Below are 20,833 nucleotides of genomic sequence, written 5' to 3'. Positions count from 1 at the left end.
ACTTCTATATCTCATGTCAGCTCCCAGTTCGAACCCATCACCGAGTGGTGAGGCTGTTGACGTGCCGTACATGCTGATGAGGCCTCCCCCTGCCACTTCCCCAGCTTTCCTATTAACCTTTCCTTTTACCAGTGTCCCCCCCTTCTTCCCCCACTCCCAACCACCCTCCCTGCTTTGTCCTGCTGCAGTTTGTAGTGCTGGGATGAAAACAGCTGCCTGTGGCCGAATGGAAGAGGCGATTTGCATTTTTTTTTTCTTGAACCAAAGCATACACTGTTGAATTATAGTAGATGATTCTCCACCACCTTAAACCCCTGTCCCTTTTATTGCCGGGTGCCCACAACAGCCTCTTTCTCCGACAGCTTTTTTAATGTGTTGTCTTCTTCCTGATCGCATTTTGTTGCCTCCATCAACAAGCTCAGGATTCGGTAACCCTTTCTCTTCCAAGGGAGGTGGGAGACAGCCAGCCGTTCGTAAAAGCAGCCCCCCTGTGTGCGAGGCTGCCCAATTCCACGGGCATCAGTGTGCCAAACTCTGCAGAGGACTGAAGGGAGCTCACAAGGCATCATCTGTGGATGAAATCTGCTGTCACCAAATGTGGCTATAGCCACTTTCCTGGGTGGCTTCAAAAGGGGATCGGACACATTCATGAAAGAGGACACCTATCATTGGTCGCTAGCTGCAATGGTTCTGTGGAACCTCCATGTTCACGGGCAGTCTACCTGTGAATCCCAGTCACTGGGGGAGGCGGGCAGCAGTAGCAGGAAACTCTTGGCTCCCCACCCTGCTTGTGGTGTCCCAGGAGTTATCTGGCTGGCAACGGTGAGAAGCAGAATGCTGGATGATGGGCCTTTGGGGTGATCCAGTAGGATTTGCTGAGAGTTGTCCTTACTGCGCCGAATGGCTCCAATGATGAGTGGTTACATGGTGCGTTGTGGCTCATGCAATACTTTCTGTTTCCCCCCATAACTGTGCTATTGTTCTAGACATTCAGGGAGAATACTAACCAAAAACCCTTCTCACTGATATGCTAGTTTTCTATGTGTAGGACTTTTTCATGCACATGTCTTTTAGAGAGGAACATGATTATTTTTACGGGTCTGTACAGTACTGAATATTTGCAAGTTTAGATTTTAGGGTCCGAGTTAGTCACTTTGGTGTGGCAGAATTTGCCTTCCAAAACATTTAGATGGTGCAAATATTTGCATTTTTAAAATATACTTTCCTATTATTTCAGTTCAGTTTGTTAATACAGTCAAAGAGCGGCACAATTACTGTATCATGCAGACATTACAAAAAAAAACCCTTTACATTTATCAAATGCTAAAATACCTTTTCATTGTGTACAATTTCCTGGCAGATTTTATAGGCAGCGTCAACAAACAAACAAACAAACAAATAAAACTTGCACTCAAAACTGTAACCTGTGGGTCACTACCCATAAGAGCATTTTGACAACCTCAGAATCGGAGTGACCAGGAAACCTTCTAATCAGAGGGGAAATAAACTTTAAATGAATTTCTTGGTAGTATGGGCAATAAAATGAGGCATGCCCTAGTGTTTCGATGTCTCTGGTGCCACAGGGGCAAACCCTTTCTGGCACAGATATTTTTCTATAGCTCTCCTCCATCACAGAGAGCACCAGCAAGAAGGCCTGTGGCTTCCCACCTGCGTCATTGTTTAGGCCACTATCGCTGGAGAAGGTAAGATAGGTGGGAGGAGAAGCAGATACAGAATGGAGGTGGGGAGGAGGTGAAAAGGGGCAGGAAAGGGCAGGTGATGGGCAGATTGGGTCCCAGGAGAGAAGTGGGTTTGGCAGCACTGGTCCCACCAATATCCTAATCCCCTTCTTGGTCCCAATCCTTCCTGGGCCCAATCCTGCAATGCAGGTCAACACGGACCGGTGCCAGCAAAATAACTGTCGTAGGTCCAAGTAGACCTACCTGCACTGTGCGGGCTGACCTTCAGGTTAGGGAACAATTTTTACTTTACCTGGAGGAGACCTCCTTGACTCTGCCCCACCATAAGATGCAGTGGTGACCATTTTGGCACCACTGCATCAACAGGGAGTGGAGGGGATAGGATTGGGCCCTGATTCATATGGGTGATCTCATCCAATCAGCAGTCATAAGGTGAATGAGATGAAGTCATAGGATGATATGATAAAATCATGTGGGTTGACACAACCAATAAGGTTGAGTCCCAAGGTGACTCCTTGCAGGTAAGTTAGGGTAACTGAGGAAGGGCAAGTGATAAGAATAACAAAAGTGCTGAAAAATAATTTTAAAAAATTGTATTTCACCACCTGTGAAAGTGATCACAAAACTAAATCTAAATCTACAAGGTCCATATGTATGCATGGTGCCTTATATAAAATTTGAAGATGGTTCCCTCTCTCTAAAGGGATTCACAATTAAAAAATAAATAAAAAGAGGCACAAAGCAGCACAGGGGAAGAATGTGTGATTATCTGATGCATCTGGACTTAGGAACTATATCAAAGACACATGTTGACTCCACCCAGATTTTTTACATGAGTGAATTCTTCATCCCTGGATATCTGGACCTGAGTACAAAAGAATCAGCTCTCGACATGATTACATCCCCTTTTTGGTCTTTCCAAAGCTCCTTAGATGTGAACCTTTCAGAAACGGCTGTCTGGATGAGCCCCCAGAGGATGAATGAGGGCACCCTGTATTTACAACCCTCCAGCTGAAACCCCTGCTCAAATCCTATAAATCTATGGGGAGTTAATCATGCCTGCATTTTCAGTTCAGTTTTTATGAGGTCAGAGCCATTGGTCTGGACCGCTTCCCACAACCAAGACCTGGTCAGCTATTGACTGCTGTGAAGTGAGCAATAATACTTTCTCGCAGGCAGCCAGTGGGGGAGGGGGGAGGAGAGCAGCCAGCACAACTCACAACTTGGGGTTTGGCCAACCGATGCACGCATTTGTGTTTGCACCCTGAGCACCACTGAAATCAGGTTGCATTCTTGAGAGCGGCACACGCAGGCCATGTCTTGTAGAGCAGAGTAGTCAACAAGTGAGTCGGCACCCAGAAGTGAGTTGCAACCTGACTTCAGGTGGGTCAAAGCAAAGCAGCTGCCATTTTGTTTTGGGACTCAGGGCTGCACAGTTGGAACAGTAGCTGGGCTTAAGGGTCCTTGGTGAAGTCAATGCCATCAGACGCTGTTGCATTGGGCAGTCCCTCCAATCTCCAATGGACCCCTAACCCATCCACCTGCCCTCCCCTGCTGTGATCCCCCCATGCATCTTTCCTTTCCTCATCTTCCTCCCTTTGTCTTTTCCTCCACCTTTCAAAATGCAGCTCATGCCATCGCCATGCTCCTCCTTGCCTTCCAATCGACATGCAGAAGAGGGCAATGAACCTGGAAGCTCACACACCCACTGCCCTCTTGGAAGTGGATCTCATGTTGCAGGTTGAATTTTGTGGTGGGTTCCAAGCCCACAATTTTTGTATTCAAGCTCACACACCCATGTGCCTGGCTGTCTCTTCAGCTCCTCCTGACATTCTTTTATAAGATGCAGGGGAAAAGAGCCATTTGCAAGCTCAAAAGGAGGGAGGGAGCAACAGGCCGTGTTTGAAGCATTTGCTGAGCTCCTGGGAGAGAACTTCTACCAATGTTCTTTGTCCCAGGAACTGCACTGAAGAATATGTATCTTTGGTTTACCTGCTTTCAGGACACTTCAGTGCCTTTCTGCAATCAGCATCCATTACGCTGATCTCCACCAATACTCACACTCATCACAGGCCTATATGCATGTATAGCAACCAACAGAGCTCGCACAAAAGAAAGAGGGAAAGACTGTCAAGCCCAGAAGCAGAGTCATGTTGGCACCCACCCTTCCTCCATAGAGCTGATGACTGCATACATAGCAGGGATGGGTCACAAAAGCACACGTTTTTTGGAACTCGTATGGACTCAAGTCACGCATGTCAAAAACTTGGGCACTGACTCAGGACTTGGGGGTTTTACTCTAAAAATGAAAAGACTTGAATAGACTCAAGATTCACTATTGTGTGTACTTGCTTGCTTTGTTTTGTTTTTTGGTTGCTACTTTCAGGTCACTGCTCACTTCTTGAAAAGACTCACTCGAGTCAAAATTACTTGAGAAACATCTCTGGATGAGTTGTGATGGCCGCCATAATGAGTAGTGGGCGACTTGTGGCAAGGGGGCGGAGACTCGAGATGCGACTTGAGACTCAGCACTGTGGCTCTAGCGCATCCCTGATACATAGCCCATCTTATCTTCACAATAATGCTGTAAGATAGGTTAGGCTGATAAAGAATGATTTGCCCTGGGGTCATCTCAGGACCTTTCATGGTGATCAGGGATTTGAATTCACCTGCAAGCTTGATATTCTATCCCCATATGACACACTGGGTTGCATACCAGAGGCCAGCTTTGTCTTTGTGGCCTTGCAAGAGTTGATAGCCCAAGACCTCCCAGCACCTGTGGTGGAGTGCCAAGGGCTGCCTTCTTTACTTGGTGATGCTGGCCTCTGCTCCTCCCACACCCTGGAAAAGTACACAGGGGAACGGAGCAGAAGAGGAAGTGTGGAGGACAGTAGTGGGCTAAAGTGTCTCCTTTTTCCAGTCCAGGGAGTGGGGTGAAGAGCAGCAGCAGAGAAGAATGGGCAGGCAGCATAGCTACAGCCGGAGGGGTGTGAGTGTGTGTGTGTGTGTGTGTGTGTGTGTGTAGCACAGTAAGTAATGCAGGTACCACAACACACCCTGTAAGTGGCCCCTCCCACACACTGTTGCAGCCATTCTGGATACACAGTTGCTGTCTTTCCCAGAATGGCTCTCATGATGAGTAGGAGGGGCCTCTTACACAGAGGCTCTGCCCCCTGTAGGTACCCTACTGAGCAGAGGTGGGCCATCCAGCCAAGCTGCTGCTTGAGGTGGTCCAGCCTCATGGAGGGGACCAGCCCTGAGATTTTTTTTTTATGGTAGTATCTTATATGCCTCATCTCGCCTCCAAGCAAGAATGGGATGTGTCAGGATACGGATCGGAGTTTGCCCTATTACTTGATCTTAAAATTTGGCTAGGGACGAAGTTTGGCTTCTTTGTCCATGTATTCGCCTGGCTTTTGTATGGATTTCTAAGAATTCCCAAAGAAATCCATTTTCTTTTCAGAGCCCTTGAATTTGAGAGCCCAAATGGGGTGGGGGGGGAGGAGAAAGTCAGTCGCTAGCCATTATCTTTACTCTCTTTAACACCTTTTTTTTTTTTTTTAGTTCCTCTCTCCTCTCCACCACAGCCCTTTCTCAGCTTGGCTCCCGCCTATGAAAAATCAGCAAATAAAAAGTTACATTAACCCCAACCTGACCTCTCCAATATAATACACTGTGAGCTGATGGGCTGCCTTTAGAGCACCATGCAAAAGCTGTCATTCTCCGCCACGCCAAGTACAGCCAAGGGAGCATTTACTACATAATTAATATATTAAATGCATGAAAAATAGTTACACAGATCACCCCTTCTCATCCTTCCCTCCACCGCCCTCCTCCTTCTCTTCCTCCTCACATCACACAAAGGGAGAAGGGTATATGGGGAGGGGGTGGAAATCTGGAGGACGAGAGAGAAATGAAGAGGAAAGATTTGGGGAGGGGTGGGAGGAAGATAGATACAGCCTGTGTATCATCAATACCAAAGCATCCCGTGAATAGCCACCATAAAAACTGTTCATAATTTTATAGCTTCATTCGGGTTGGAGCACCATAAAGAAAAGCCATATTTTTCACACTCAAGATGCTCATAAAGCAAAAAGAGAGGAGGAAGGGAATATATAAAAAGGGGTGGGCAGAAAAGTTGGCATTGGGGAGATGGGGAGAGGTGGCAGAAGCCCCAGCTTGGGGGTCCGGAGGAGAGAACAGCAGGGTGGGGTGCGGGTTCGTCCTCTTTGACCCCCAGCGCTGGGAATCCTGATGAACCCATCAGAATAATTATTAATTGAGGTGTCTTTATCACTCTTCTGCTTTCTGCTGACTTCATCTTTGCCTTTTTATAAGGATGGTGGAAGGCTGGAACGGCAAAATCCTTCGTCCTCGGATATCGTCCTTCACCTTTCAAAAGGCCAGCATCTTTAATTTTTTTTTTCTTCTTCTTCTCTCTCTCTCCCCCCCCCCCCTTCCCACTTTCGGCACACAAAATTCATGAGCTGGAGAGCAGATTAACAAATAAATTACAAGGCAGGGAAATGGGTGGTGATAAAACAATAATAATCATCATAAAATTGGACTCCTCACCTTCAGAGCTGTTGACCGTAGGCAGCAAAGACCCAGGCAATTTGGAAGGCTCCCTGCATACAGAAAATTAGCATGTCAGGGAGAAGGGTTGCTGCCTAGCCTCCATGCTATGGTTTGATGTGCGCGGAATGTCTTTGTACAGTGGAACATGCACTTGTAGGAGTCCCCAGCAGCTCTTTGAAGTGGTACAGTCCCAGCATAGGCTGATGTCCTCACTGATAACTAGTTCATGTCTAGAACTGCAGAGGAAAAGGGGGAGTGAAAGAATCAATTCCCCAGTGATAACTCTCAAATATTGAGCTGAAACTAAATTCTGATGAGATGAAGAGGAAGCAGTGAGCATGGGCAGGCAGTGCAGCTTGGAAGGAATGGCCACCCTCCTTGAACTCTCTTATGGGGCACAGCGTTGGGGTGCTCCTGGACAAGGCCTCAAGTGTTTGGGGAGACACTGTAGAGCACATGCTCTCCCTGCAGAGAGTCCCTACTTCAAACCTTGGCATCTTCAGTGAAGGAACCAAGCTGAAGGTATTGCAAAAGACCCTTGCTTGAGACCCTGTTGAGCAGTTGCCAACTGGGCTAAATGGGCCAAGGGTCTGCCATGGAAACAGAAAACATAGGAGGTACAAAAGCAATGTCTCCTTTTTCTTCAATTCAAATCTGGTGGCACATAATGTTGTGAGCTTGACTAGATGTCTAGACTGAACTAGACTAGACTAGACCTTTGACTAGAGGTCACTAGATCGGTTTAGTTTCACCGTTATGGGGTGGTGATGGAATATGTCCTGCGAGTATGGTACAGAAGCAGCTCAAAATGGTGGATGTTTCAGATACTCAAGATAAAACAGTATCTGTTTTAGATTTATAAGTTTCAGATACTTCAGATATAAAATAAAGGGCTGTGATTGAATTCCTCACCGCCAAAGAAATCAGTCCAATTGACATCCTTGCTCTAAATTTGAAATTAAAAAACAAACGGGAGGCATTACTTTTGTACCTACCCTCATAAATTCACCTTCATTTTGGGAAGGGGATCAGTGACAGAAAATGTGCTTTGCGTGCAGAAGGTCCCAGGCTCAATGGTGTAGCTAGAGGGGGTGCAAAGCACTAAGTTTTGCAGGGAGCCTCACCATGATGTGCAAGTGGCCCCTCCCCCTCCCCTTCGGAGCCATTCCGGGCCATGAAAGCAAAATGGAGGTGTAGGCCTGGCTCCGAAGGGGAGGGGCCACTTGCACATCACGGTGAAGCTCCCTGCAAAACTTAGTGCTTTGCACCCCCTCTAGCTACACCATTGCCCAGGCTTAATCCCTGCAGCATTTCCAGGTGGGGCTGGAATTCTCTACTGCTGGAGGACCGCTATAAGTCAAGTCTGCCCATCTTCCAGAAGTGGTGTCAGCTGTTTTTATTCAAACTAGTTTTGGGTGACTGGGGGGTGGGGGTGGAGGGGGAGACAATTAGGGTGGGCTATATGTCCAACTCAATAACCAAGCACAGAATCCCAGTGTGCGGGCAACTTTCACCTACCTTTGCTTTGCAGGTCTCTTGTTATCTGGTGTGCTCCCTGGGGCATTTGGTGGGCCTCTGTGAGATACAGGAAGCTGGACTAGATGGGCCTATGGCCTGATCCAGTGGAGCTGTTCTTATGTTCTTAAACTACAATTCCCAGGAGGCCTTGCAGGTCTCTTGTTATCTGGTGTGCTCCCTGGGGCATTTGGTGGACCGCTGTGAAATACAGGAAGCTGGACTAGATGGGCCTATGGCCTGATCCAGTGGGGCTGTTCTTATGTTCTTAACTACAATTCCCAGGAAGCCTTGCAGGTCTCTTGTTATCTGGTGTGCTCCCTGGGGCATTTGGTGGGCCTCTGTGAGATACAGGAAGCTGGACTAGATGGGCCTATGGCCTGATCCAGTGGGGCTGTTCTTATGTTCTTAACTACAATTCCCAGGAAGCCTTGCAGGTCTCTTGTTATCTGGTGTGCTCCCTGGGGCATTTGGTGGGCCTCTGTGAGATACAGGAAGCTGGACTAGATGGGCCTATGGCCTGATCCAGTGGGGCTGTTCTTATGTTCTTAACTTCTCAGCACACACAGGAAAACAGCCAGGAAAACGGGACATGAGAAGAGCCCTGCTGTATTAGACTGAAGGCCCAATCCAAACTGGGCCTTGGGTCAGTGCATGTCCCTTGTGCCAGCCCAAGGCTGTCACAAAAGTGCCATAAAGCACTTTCACGACAACCTGAGTGGGGTTAGGCCGGCCCATGGACATGCGCTGGCCTTCCCATCCCAACACAGGCCCTGGGAGGGAGGGAGGTTGTGTCAGCCAAGTTCGGCCGACGCAGGGGTCTGGGGAGGGTGGGGAGGAGGTGTTTTGGGGCGGGGGGAGGGCAGGTGGCAGGTGTTCCCGGGGCGGGTGGGCACTGAGTGGGAGGTGGCTATGCCAGATTCTAACCCCGTTCCTGAGCAGCCTAGGGCAGTCCAGGACTGCTCAAATTTGTGCTACCTCTTGAGGTGCTACCATTGAGGCTGCTGCGGCTTTATCCGGGGAAAGGGGAAGCAATTCGTCTTGCCCTGGGCTGAGCTGCTTGCAGCCCCAATCCTGCCTTGGATGCAGCACAGGCCCACCAGCCTGTCTACTCCAGGGCAGGTTAGGATTGCACCCTTAAAGTCTACTGATTTCCATGGAAATAGAAAGTCGGTTTCTGACAGCGACTGCCTGGATGCTTTCTAAGACCCCCAAGCAGGACATGAAGGCAGCAACCCTCCCTATCATCCAGCGTTCAGTGGTAAACTGCCTCTCAGCTTGGAGGTTCCATTCCTATCTAGAATTACCGATCAGGACAAAAGGATTTGCTTGTTGCATCAGGCCAAAGATTCAACTGGTTCAACAACCTGCTTCCCACAATGGCCAGCCAAATGACTCTAGGAAGCCCACAGGGAATGAAGACAGTAGCCTTTTCCCAGTGCATGCCCTTAACAACTGCATTCAGAGGTACACTACCTCCAAACTTGGAAGCTCCATCAACCAGCCAGTGTGGTTGCCACTGGATAGACTTATTTTTAATATTTATTTTATTTATTTTCCATGTTTTTACACTGCTCTTCCTCCAAGGAGCTCAGTGTGATGTTCATGGTTCCTTCCCTCCTTCTGTCCTCACAACCTGTGAGGTAGGTGAGGCTGAGAGAGAGAGTGACCGACCCAAAATCACTCACGAAGCTTCATGGCCAAGTGGGGATTTGAACCTGAGTCCAACTCCCGAACCACAGCACAATCCTGGCTCTTGATTTATCCTCCAAGGATGTGTCTAATTCCCTTTTAAAGCCACGGAGACTCCCAGCCCTTCCTCATTCTCCTGTTTGCATCAATCCATTGACATGAGCAGGGGCAACTGCTCTCTTAGCCTCATTTTTATGGGACAGATCTCTTGGGGGCATGGAATAAACATCAGGGGCGGCCTCTGTGGCCTAATCTATCAGTCCATGTATTGATCCAAACAGTAATAGGAGATTAATTTTTCTTTAAATGCCTGAAAATGGCCAATTGCAAAAGGAGGCTCCATTTGCAATACAGGAGTAGGAGTTATTTAAAAAAAAAAAAAAGTAATACAACAGAACAGCTGAGAATGTGTTTACTGTTATACATGCTGTCTGAAGGCCCATATAAAGTGTCCAGGGGTAGATGTGTCTATGGACAGACTTACACAACTATTTAATCCAGCCTAGTCCCCGACTGTGGTCACGGCATAGTGGAGCAGCCATTTTCAACCACTGTACCGTGGCACTCTGGTGTGCCGTGAATGGTCTGCAGGTGTGCCACGGGAGTTTGAGGAAGGGTAATTTATTAGGAGGGCCATTGGGGGATGTGAGCCCCCCACCAACAGCACGATGTGCCTTGCCACAGACTGATGGTGTGCCTTGAAAATTTTAGCACCATGTCAGTGTGCCGTGTGTCAAAAAAGTTTGAAAATCACTGTACTGGAGGTTTGAATACCCTGTGGTTTTTGTATTTATTTGCTGATGTTTTATTGGCAATGTTCATACTGTGTATTTTATACCTCTCTACATGTAGATGCAGATGTACCTGTACATATGTGGAATACGGATTGTATCTAAAGAAAGAGAGTCATGGCTGAGCATTGGGGTTGCCACCACATCCCAGCATTTAACCTGGAATCAAGTCACACTTTCGGTCACGTTCCAAGCAGACATCCAAAAATACCTGAGCCTTTGCTCAATGAAACAAGTCTGATGAAATCATCTTGGTATAGTTGGATTTGAAATCAGCGAGCCAAATTGGTTGTGACATATGCCCCATTCATTTCAGTGAGACTAAGGGCCCAATCCTGGTGCCGGTGGGACGCTGCTATTGCAGGCTTCGGCTGTCACAAAAGTGCCATAAGGCACTTTGCCACCAGTCATAGCAGCATGTCGTTGGCACTGCATCTCAGTGTCGGGAGGTTGCAGGCAGTGCTGAGCATCGTCATCGGCTAGTACTGTGTGTTTTGGGTGCAGGGGAGGGCGGGGGAAAGGCGGGGAGGGGTGGAACTGGGTGGAGGTAGGTGAGGATCGGGCCCAGGATGAGGGTGGTGGCAGACTCTGCTGCTGTATTGTATCCCCCCTCCTGAGCCAGAAGATCTGACACGGGTCTCCTTGGTTCTGCACCCACTCAATAGCAGGGACAGATCTGAGTATTGGAGCCATCATAGGTCAATGTTTGTACCCTTACCCCAAGGACACCTGCAGCTGCTTCCCTGGCCCCACTGGATTCAGCGGTAGCCATTTCGGCACTGCTGGACCCCTGGGCGCTAGGGAAGCTTAGGATTGGGCTGTTAGTTTTGGGATACAACACAGAAAGCTGAGTCCTATCATCAGGCTGTACTGCTGGAACTCACATTCCAACATCTCATCCCAATGCAGCCATTTTCAACCACTGTGCCATGGCACACTGGGGTGCCACAAATGGTTCCCAGGTGTGCCGTGGGAATTTGGAAGAGGGTCATTTATTAGTAGGGCCATTGGGGGATGTGAGCCCCCCATTGACAGCACAGTGTGCCTTGTCAATTGCCAAAAAAAAAAAAAAAAAACTGATGGTGTGCCTTGACCATTTTACTACCTTGCCAGTGTGCTGTGAGATGAAAAAGGTTGAAAATCACTGTCCCAACATATGACATTGCAAAATGTGACGTTATATAGCAAGGCACCAGGCAGCTGCTGGAAACGGCAAGTGCCTCTGGCCACGCAGCAGTGGGCTTCCCAGATCCCCCCATGCTGATATGTCAGCAGTGGGGGCAAGCCATGGGCTTGCTTAACAGACATGTCCTAGTAATGCCTGGCTCTCTGAAAGGACTTGACTGCAGAGGGGCACCCGGTTGGGTTGTAAATCACAAGAATCACTGAGTTGCTATCCTTGGTGCTGAAACACATTTCTCTAGGACAGGGGTGTCCAAAGTTTTTGGCAGGAGGGCCACATCGTCTCTCTGACACTGTGTCGGGGGCCAGGGAAAAAAGAATTAATTTACATTTAAAATTTGAATAAATTTACATAAGTTTACATAAATGAATATATTAAAGATGAACTTATACCAATGAATGAAGGTCTTGCAATAGCTCAAGGCCTATAAAAGGCCTTGCACAAAGCAAGGCTGGCCTTTCCTTTGCTGCCGCTACTGCATCACAGACATGAAACAGCAAGCAGTGGAGGTAGCCCTCACCCCACAGCTCACGCGAGAGGTCAAACAGTTGCCCTCATGCTGAGTTCAGTTGTGTCGGGCCAGTTTGGGCTCCAACAAATCTCTGGAGGGCCAGAGGCTCATTGGAGACTGGGGGCTCCCTGAGGGCCACATCGAGAGGCCTTGAGGGCCGCAAGTGGCCCCAGGGCTGGGGTTTGGGCACCCCTGCTCTAGGACTTTCTGAATCATGTTATGAAAAACATTTTCTCTTGTTCTTTCTCAGAACAGATTTCATGCTTGGATTTCTTTAATCCTGTGCACATCGTAATTTGTGAATGGTCCTGTACACACCCCTGGCAGCTCCCCAATTACCAGCATTCAGGTTGGCTGACAGCCCAATCCGGAGCCCAATCCGTGGTGTGATGGTGAGCTGGCACGCTGAGCTCAGGATGGGGCACTCAGTCACCCACCTGTTCCCTTGAGACTTCCCAGCCCAGCTATGACATCATCGCCAGGCTAGATTGTCGGAAGCCTCACCTTGCTGCTACCATTTGCGGAGTCTCCGGGGCTGTAGCTCACACTGACCCATATAACAGTAACATGTGAACAATAACTACCCCAGTGTAGGACAGTCCCCTCCCTCATCTCAAAAAAGAGATCTCAAAAAAGCATCTCAAAAAAGACATAGTGGAAATGGAAAAGGTGCAAGAGAGCGACTAAGATGATTATGGGGCTGGGGCACCTTCCTTATGAGGAAAGGCTACAGCGTTTGGGCCTCTTCAGCCTAGAAAAGAGACGCCTGAGGGGGGACATGATTGAGACATACAAAATTATGCAGGGGATGGACAGAGTGGATAAAGAGATGCTCTTTACACTCTCACATAACACCAGAACCAGGGGACATCCACTAAAATTGAGTGTTGGGAGAGTTAGAACAGACAAAAGAAAATATTTCTTTACTCAGCATGTGATTGGTCTGTGGAACTCTTTGCCACAGGATGTGGTGATGGCGACAGGCCTGGACGCCTTTAAAAGGGGATTGGACAAGTTTCTGGAGGAAAAATCCATTACAGGGTACAAGCCATGATGTGTATGTGCAACCTCCTGATTTTAGAAATGGGTTATGTCAGAATGCCAGATGCAAGGGAGGGCACCAGGATGCACGTCTCTTGTTATCTGGTGTGCTCCTTGGTGGGCCGCTGTGAGATACAGGAAGCTGGACTAGATGGGCCTATGGCCTGATCCAGTGGGGCTATTCTTATGTTCTTATGTTCTCCCAAACCCCCTACATGTGCTAGTTCACACCATTTCAAACAACCTAGGGTTAGAAGTGCATGTTTGTTGAGATCATGATGGGGCTGTCACTGAATCCAAGATCCTAATGTGACATTTGGGCTCTCTCTTCATCATTTCAAACACAACATACCTGTGTTCTGGCATCAACATGGCACACATCATGCTGTCATCACTCCCCTGTCATTGGTCATGGTGAGAGAACAGTGACCTGCAGGGCAAGGCCATGGGGCACAATTTTGCTGCATTTTATACTAGGGGATGTAAGGCTATTGAATTGTTGGAAGTAGCCAATAAAACAGGTAACTGAATGTTGAATTGTTGAATGTTATTGTTGGTTTTGATTGTGTTACCTGGAATTTGGATTTGTGGTGCACCATTCCAGGAGCCCACTAGGGGGTGGAAAGGCAGGACATATGGTGCAAGCTTGCCTTGGGCTCGGGGATACCGAAGACAAAAGGGTTGCCCACCTGCATGAAGGCTATGTGCAACTGAACCCCACTTCTTTCCTTTATTTTCTCACCCACCATCATACTGGTCCAGGCAGACTAGCAGGCAGATGAGAACGGTCCTAATGGCTCATGGAGAGAAAATGAAGAAGGAAAGTCCAGCATGAATTTTACACATGGGCATTTTCTCCTTCTTTACCCTGCCGGCCAATGGGGCAAGGACATTGCTTCCAAGTGCTACCACTTTGGAGAAACAACTCCAGCCATTGATTGAAGGGCAGGAGAAGGAGAACCTCCCTGGCAGCCAGTTGGCAGCCAACCCTCATCAGCCCTGCACAAAGCCCTTTAACTCAATAAGAGGGGTGCCATCAGGGGCTGGCATTTTAAGGGGCAGCCCCATGTTTCCCAGGACACACTTCATGCCACCCCAAATTCAACACACCAGCTTTTTTTTTATAGTTTGGCTGCTGATCTAGTCTTATGCCTTTTTTTTATAACAGCTATCATGGCTGTTCTTTTGCCCAAAGGCAAGTAAATTATTGGCAGGAACTGGGGGTGGGGGGGAGAGCAGGGAAGCGCCGACTAATTTTTTAAAGAAATATATTTAAGCAACTCCAATGTACCCGACACTCTTTTTAAATTCTCCTCTGCTCCATAATTATACTGCAGTGCCTGATATTTCCATGGTATATTAACCCAAGTCAGGTGACTGCCCCCTTACCATCGTCGCCTCTCCGCTCCCTATAAGACGACCCACCCCCCTAGACCTTGACATTATTAATAGTCCTATTCATTAAGTATTACTCTTGTAGAATGAGTAGCATAATATTGGCCTGGAGATAGGAAAAGGCACAAGGAATAAGTCAAATTAATTTTCCGCAGCAAACGCCCTGATTCTGTAAATGACATTCTATACAGTTAGCATTTTAAATGTGACACAGAAATGGCAGGAGATACAATTTGAAAGCAAAATACTAGGAGACACGGCTCAGGGTATAATGAGCTGTATGAAAATCCAATAACATCACTTACATGGAGGGAGGGAAGGACCAGCCAGATGGTGGGTGAGGGCTTTTTTATTATTATTTAATTTTTCCTCCCTTGCTTTTCATTTTCTTTTTTGTTGAAAAGTGGCAGATTTGACAGTCAGGTAAGAACCCTGAGATTAGGGGCGTCACTCCTGCCTCTCTTCTTATAGGGGCCTGGGAGACTACTGGGCAGTTCTGGTCTGTGTCCAAGTCCTTTGTTGGTTTGATTCCTGCAAGAGGTTGGGGGGGGGGCTGTACCTTGTGGGGAGGGACAGCGCCCACTTTGCATGCAGAAAGTCCCAGGGGCAATGACCCCTGCCAAGGGCCCTAAAGAGCTGCTACCAGTCTGTGCAGGAAATGCTGAACTAGATGGACCGAGTGTCTGACTCAATAGACAGCAGCTTCCTATATTCCTCTATTGTTTCTACAATTTAAATACAAAAGGAACCTGGATTTTGGTATTTGTGTGCCATATTTTTGTACAGGTTTTCAATTATATGATTTATCAGCCTTGAAAAATTCAGACACCCAAAAATTGGGAGGGGTGGAGTTTGGACGCTTGGGAGGGTGACAGTATATGGTCAAAAGGGGGCCTTATTGCCACTGATGCTCATCCTTGTTGGCTGGCGGCTACCACCCCCCCACACACAATTCTCCTTGGGCATAACTTGATGTAAAAATGTAGCATTGTTCCAAGGGAAGCTGTGGGGGGGGGGGGGGAGTGTTTTCACCAGGAAAGTGTTGCTGCTATGAGCAGAAGGGTTACTGCCAAGAAACAGGTGTGATCATTTCACTTCCCTTTCACATACCCCTTCAAAATTTGAGTTAAAAGTTCTTCATGCTTCTCCCACCTTGTCCTTCTGGTCCCCATTTTGAGAAGGTAGAGTCTGGAGATGAAAAGAGGAAGTGTGTGGAGGAGAGAAGAGTTGAGGCCTAGAAAGTCTCCTTGGAGACACTCTAGGACACCACCCAGGATTCTTGTCTGTGAGGGGACTGGAGCAGGGTACCCACAGTCATGACTGGCAGATGAAGGGCAGGTTGTGGTCTCGCTGTAGTCCTGCTTGAATGTGGTCTTGCAAGACTGTGGTCTTGCTTGAGATAACCCTCTGTGGTTTATCCACAGAAGGAAATGTCATCCTTTGGTGACACAGATTCCAGGCAGGGGTCTATCCCAGTCCCAAGAGGAGATGCTGCCAGAATTTGAAGCCAGGACCTTCTGCATGCAAAGCAGGTGCCCTTTCCCTGAGCCATGGCCCTCTTCCCAATAGCTCTATCCTGGGTTCTGATCATGGTCACGTGAGACAAAATATGGGCACTTGGGTCTGACAGACAGATAAAATTACACTGGTGGTTCATTCCATGGTGAGGCTATCCCATGAAACCTTTTCAAGTAAAGTTGGCTTGCAAGGAATGAGCCACCCTGGCTAAAACCCCGGAGAGCTGCTGATGGTCCAGGCAGACAATGCTAAACCACCTGGACCAAAAGTCCGACACAGTATAAGCCAGTTTCAAATTTTCAAGAACAAGGCAAGAGACCTATTTTCAGCCCTAAATACTGCCACCAGCTTCCTAGATGTTCAGCTACTGATTTGGAAAGATCCTTGCACAGAAGAGGCAATCTCAATTTTTTGCCTGAATTTCTCGGATCCAATCCTGGGAGTCTATTTCAGACCACCATCCTGACCCTACCCCGTGCCTCACACACACACACACACACACACACACACACACACACACACACACACACACACACACCCTGTGATCACTTAAATGGGAAGCCTACCCTGTTGGATCCACCAACTGTGTTTACACTTGGTTCTGTCACTGAGCGACAAGAGCCAAATCGGGGGTGGGGGGGGAGAGGAAATTACAATCAACACCCTGACAAAATGGAATGAGTAACAACATTTCCCCAGAATGGCATCAACACACACACACCAGCAGCCCCTTAACTCCCTCCCTCCCTCCCCCTTTTTTTCCAATTTAGTATTGTTTAATATGCATTTAATCAACCCATTCAATATTATAGAGTCTATGTTGCATGACACTTTCCCTGTGTCACCGAAGAAGCCTTCATAGGCCATTAGGCTAAAGTAATATGTATGAGGAGCGGCTTTTCCCCAGGGTGTAGTAACTACTTCAGCTCCCCAGTCGTCCCCATTAAATCATTAAACCTCATGACTATGCCTCCTGAACTCTCCCCTGATCTTTAAAAAGCAGAACATTAAAGGGCAACTGTCACCCTCCGGTGCTCAGGCCTTGCCTTTTATATATTCAAAGTATTAGGCCTTTTGTCAGTCTATACATCATAAGTCTGCTGCAAACGGGTCTCACAAACAGGGGAGGCTTGTAACCCGTGGCCCTTTTAACGGAGGATACGTGTACCTGGGCGAGGATTTATTATTATTATTATTATTATTATTATTATTATTATTATTATTATTATTATTATTATTATTATTTAAAAGACAATCCAATCAAATGCGTACCTGGCTTTTATGGACGGCGGCCCACGTCCTACCAACATGGCCTCCGCCATCAGGTTTGGTGGGGCGGATCACAGGAGGGCAATTGAGTTCATTAACGGTGGAGAAGCTCAGGGGTGGTAGTAGAGCAGGCCTACACGGTGTGCTCTGATGATGGGAAAACAACACAAGATCTTACAACACTGTAAAAATGAACACATTTATTTCTGCATGTGCTTCCGCGGTCTACTTCACGCAGGCTGGACTCAATTCCGCAAACACTTATGCTTGAATTAAAAATGCCTTTAAGGGGCAGCGTGTCTCTTAGCCATTTTTTGACACAACTTGATCAGGTATTAAAAGGTTTGTGAAGTGTAGAGGCTTCAGAATTTGCTTAAAAGCTGGGGAGGATAGGCCCCGAGGCATCTCCCCAGAGAAGGAATTCTGTGGTGCCACCACCAAGAAAGTCCAGTCCCTGGTGCCTACCAGTCGAACCCGTGACAAGGGCAATCAGAGCGGAGGGTCTGAGATGGTGGTCTTCAAGCTCAGGTATGTCCCCCTTGTGCTGCTTGTTGGATTGTGAGCCATTCCGGATCGGGCCCTGTCTTTGCACCTTTGTAAAAGGTCATGCACATAGATGATGCTGTATGAATAATCAACATTCCAGTTGCACAATCATAATTCCTACTGCGGCGGAAGCAAGTATCTATAGCAACCATAGCAGAGTGTGAGGGGGAGAACTTCCTTCCCTCTTTATTTGTCTAACAGTTCAATCCTATTTATCAGTTCTGAGAGCAGATCTTGTGTTCTGCTGTCATAAAAGCATTGCAATGGCACCTGGTGGCTCCCCATGCACTCCAATGGCCAACCTGGGCCTCACCTGAGGAAGTAGGGCAGGAGAGGGGGCAGGTTGAAAGCTAAGTGGGGAGGTTTGGGGAGGGAAGAGGGGGGATGGGGCAGTTTGGGGAGGGAGGTGTAACTCCCTGCAACAACAACTTGCTCAGGGATCCTATCCCCATATCCCTGGACCAGACCAACCCTTGGACTTAAATATTGTACACACAAAGCATGAAGCATGCAGTCCATTAAGTGGAGGGGATAGGACTGGGCTGTAAGGGACACCCAGGTTACTTTAGTAATACTATAATACAGTAATTCAGTAATGTTTTTGGGGAGGGGGATTGGAAAAGGCTAAGGGGTTTATAGAAGGGCCGAGAAGACAGACCCTCCCTTTTAAATTAGGCATGAAAGATAGCATGTAAGCCTCCTTTTCATTTATTTATTAAATCCTATACCTACATTGATTCAAGGAACTCAGTGTGCAATAAGCAGTTGTCCTTTCCCTTATTTTATCCTCATAGCTAACCTGTGTGCTAGGCAAGGCCAAGAAAAAGTAAGTGACCAGCCTAAGAGCCAGGATGGTACAGTGATCTGGGTGACCTTGGGCCAGGGAGACCTTGGGCCAGTCACTACCTCTTAGTCTCACCTACCCCCGAGAATTGTTGTGAGGACAAAAGAAGGGAAGCAACCATGTACACCACCCTGAGCTCCTTGGAGGAAAGGCAGTGTGAGAACTAAATAAGGTCACCTTCTACGTTTCATGGAGCTTTGGCCCTAAGCATGACACTCTAACCACTACACTGCACTTCCTTTTTGGAGGTAATACATAACTGAGGAATGTGGTTGCTGGATTCATCCAAGTCACTTTCTGGAGACCCACAGATGAAGGGGAAACAGAGGAGACACAGGAGGGGCTACAGTTGGGGTTTTCCCTCCCATCTTTCCATAGGAGAAATTGGAAGCAAAAGCTGAGATGTTTCAGACTCTGGGTGCAAGGATTCCACACAGATAATCTGGCTTCATGATATCATCTGGCTTTTTTTGTAGAACAAAAAAAAAAACAAAAACACAAACCCAGCATTTGGTTAACACAACCAAAAGTGTTTCTTTCAAAAAAAAGAAAAAAAAAGAAAAAAAAAAGCCAAATGCTTTCATCCTTCTAGGGTAACTCTGAAGCTTCCAGCTCTAGCCTACTATTGTGGGAGGGAGTTGGGGGGTGAGAAGGGAGTGAAAACCCACACGGTAATTCCGTCGCAATATTAGTTCACCTTTAAAGGCATATGGTAAGGCTTGCTTTGTGGCTGGCAGCCGATGAGCTTCCTATAATTACAATTTGAACAGTTCCACGGGCGGCTCGAGCCGATAGCGGATCAGTGATTAGAACTGAAATCACAGGGTAAGTACTTCTCTGACACCGAGAGGCACAACACTCATCAGAAAGACTCGACTCTCCGGTGTCTGATGAAGTGGAGATAGCGAGGAGATTCAAGTACAACAGACTGGGGGGACTTGAGAGCTGCCGCTTGGAAGCGGGGAAAAGAACAGATGCATTCTTGAGAAAGACACTCGGCGTGGGCTATTGACTGGCCCCCGAGCAAATCTTTAACCCGGTGTCTCGGGGAGCGCATGACAGCGCATCTCATTCCGCTGGGCCGCGTTGCCGTCGCACCTGATGCTTGCAGGTGTCCAATGCAAGCTTGCCTTCAGGAAGTCAAACCGACGCTTGAGCTCCAAACCTCAAATAGCTTTGTAGAGAGGTGGGTTTTTTAATTTTATTTTCAGTGAACGGGACCTGACGATATCATCGCTTGGCTTCTTTTTGCCTAAATAGGAAGTGAAATCCAAACCTCCCAAACGGTTCAATAGGTGTGGGGCCTCTAGGGGATGTTTGTACTGTCCAGTGGGGAGGGTAGAGCAATCCACTGCTGCTCATCTACTGCAGATAAGGTTGGGCGAACCCAGGGGTTGTGAATCCACTGCTGCTCATCTACTGCTGATAAGGTTGGGGGAACCCAGGGGTTGTGAATCCACTGCTGCTCATCTACTGCAGATAAGGTTGGGGGAACCCAGGGGTTGTGAATCCACTGCTGCTCATCTACTGCAGATAAGGTTGGGGGAACCCAGGGGTTGTGAATCCACTGCTGCTCATCTACTGCAGATAAGGTTGGGGGAACCCAGGGGTTGTGAATCCACTGCTGCTCATCTACTGCTGATAAGGTTGGGGGAACCCAGGGGTTGTGAAGCCTTTGCTCCATGAATCTCCACAGGGCTGCCCCAAGGAGTGAACAGGCCCAATGCAGAGTGTTCAAGTGGGGGCCCCTACCTTCCCTGCAGCCCCCCCCCCAATTCTCCAAACAGCCATGGTGACTGCAGCCATGGCAAGCCCAACACTGATGGTGCAGTGCACAAAGCATGGCACCCCGAAATAGTTGGCGGTCGCATGATGACGTCACCACCAACCGCTTCAGGTGACCCATTTCAGGCCAATGGACTTTGGGGCAGGTGAGTCCACAGGAACGGATGCTGTTCTCGCTGCGCCTTCCCCAGCCTTCCCAAGATTCTGGCTGCAGCAGTGGGCAATCCACTCACCACTCCAGTGCGGGATCCCCCCAAATGTGGGGCCTAATTTGGTGAAATCAGCTACCTTTTCTTAAGGTCGGCCCTGAATCTCCAGCAATCAGCAGGTAGGATTTAATACAGGACCCTTCACAGTGTTGTTATGGGGAGATTGTATCTTCGAGGCTGCTGGCTTTGTGCCCCAGCCAGGCTGAAACATTAACCAGGGACAGTGACAAATGGACACTGGGCTTGTCCCAGCTGT

This window comes from Tiliqua scincoides, chromosome 8, assembly GCF_035046505.1.
Source record: "Tiliqua scincoides isolate rTilSci1 chromosome 8, rTilSci1.hap2, whole genome shotgun sequence".
Lineage (NCBI taxonomy): Eukaryota > Metazoa > Chordata > Lepidosauria > Squamata > Scincidae > Tiliqua > Tiliqua scincoides.
The sequence above is the reverse complement of the archived record's forward strand: the minus strand, read 5'-3'. Positions refer to the sequence as shown.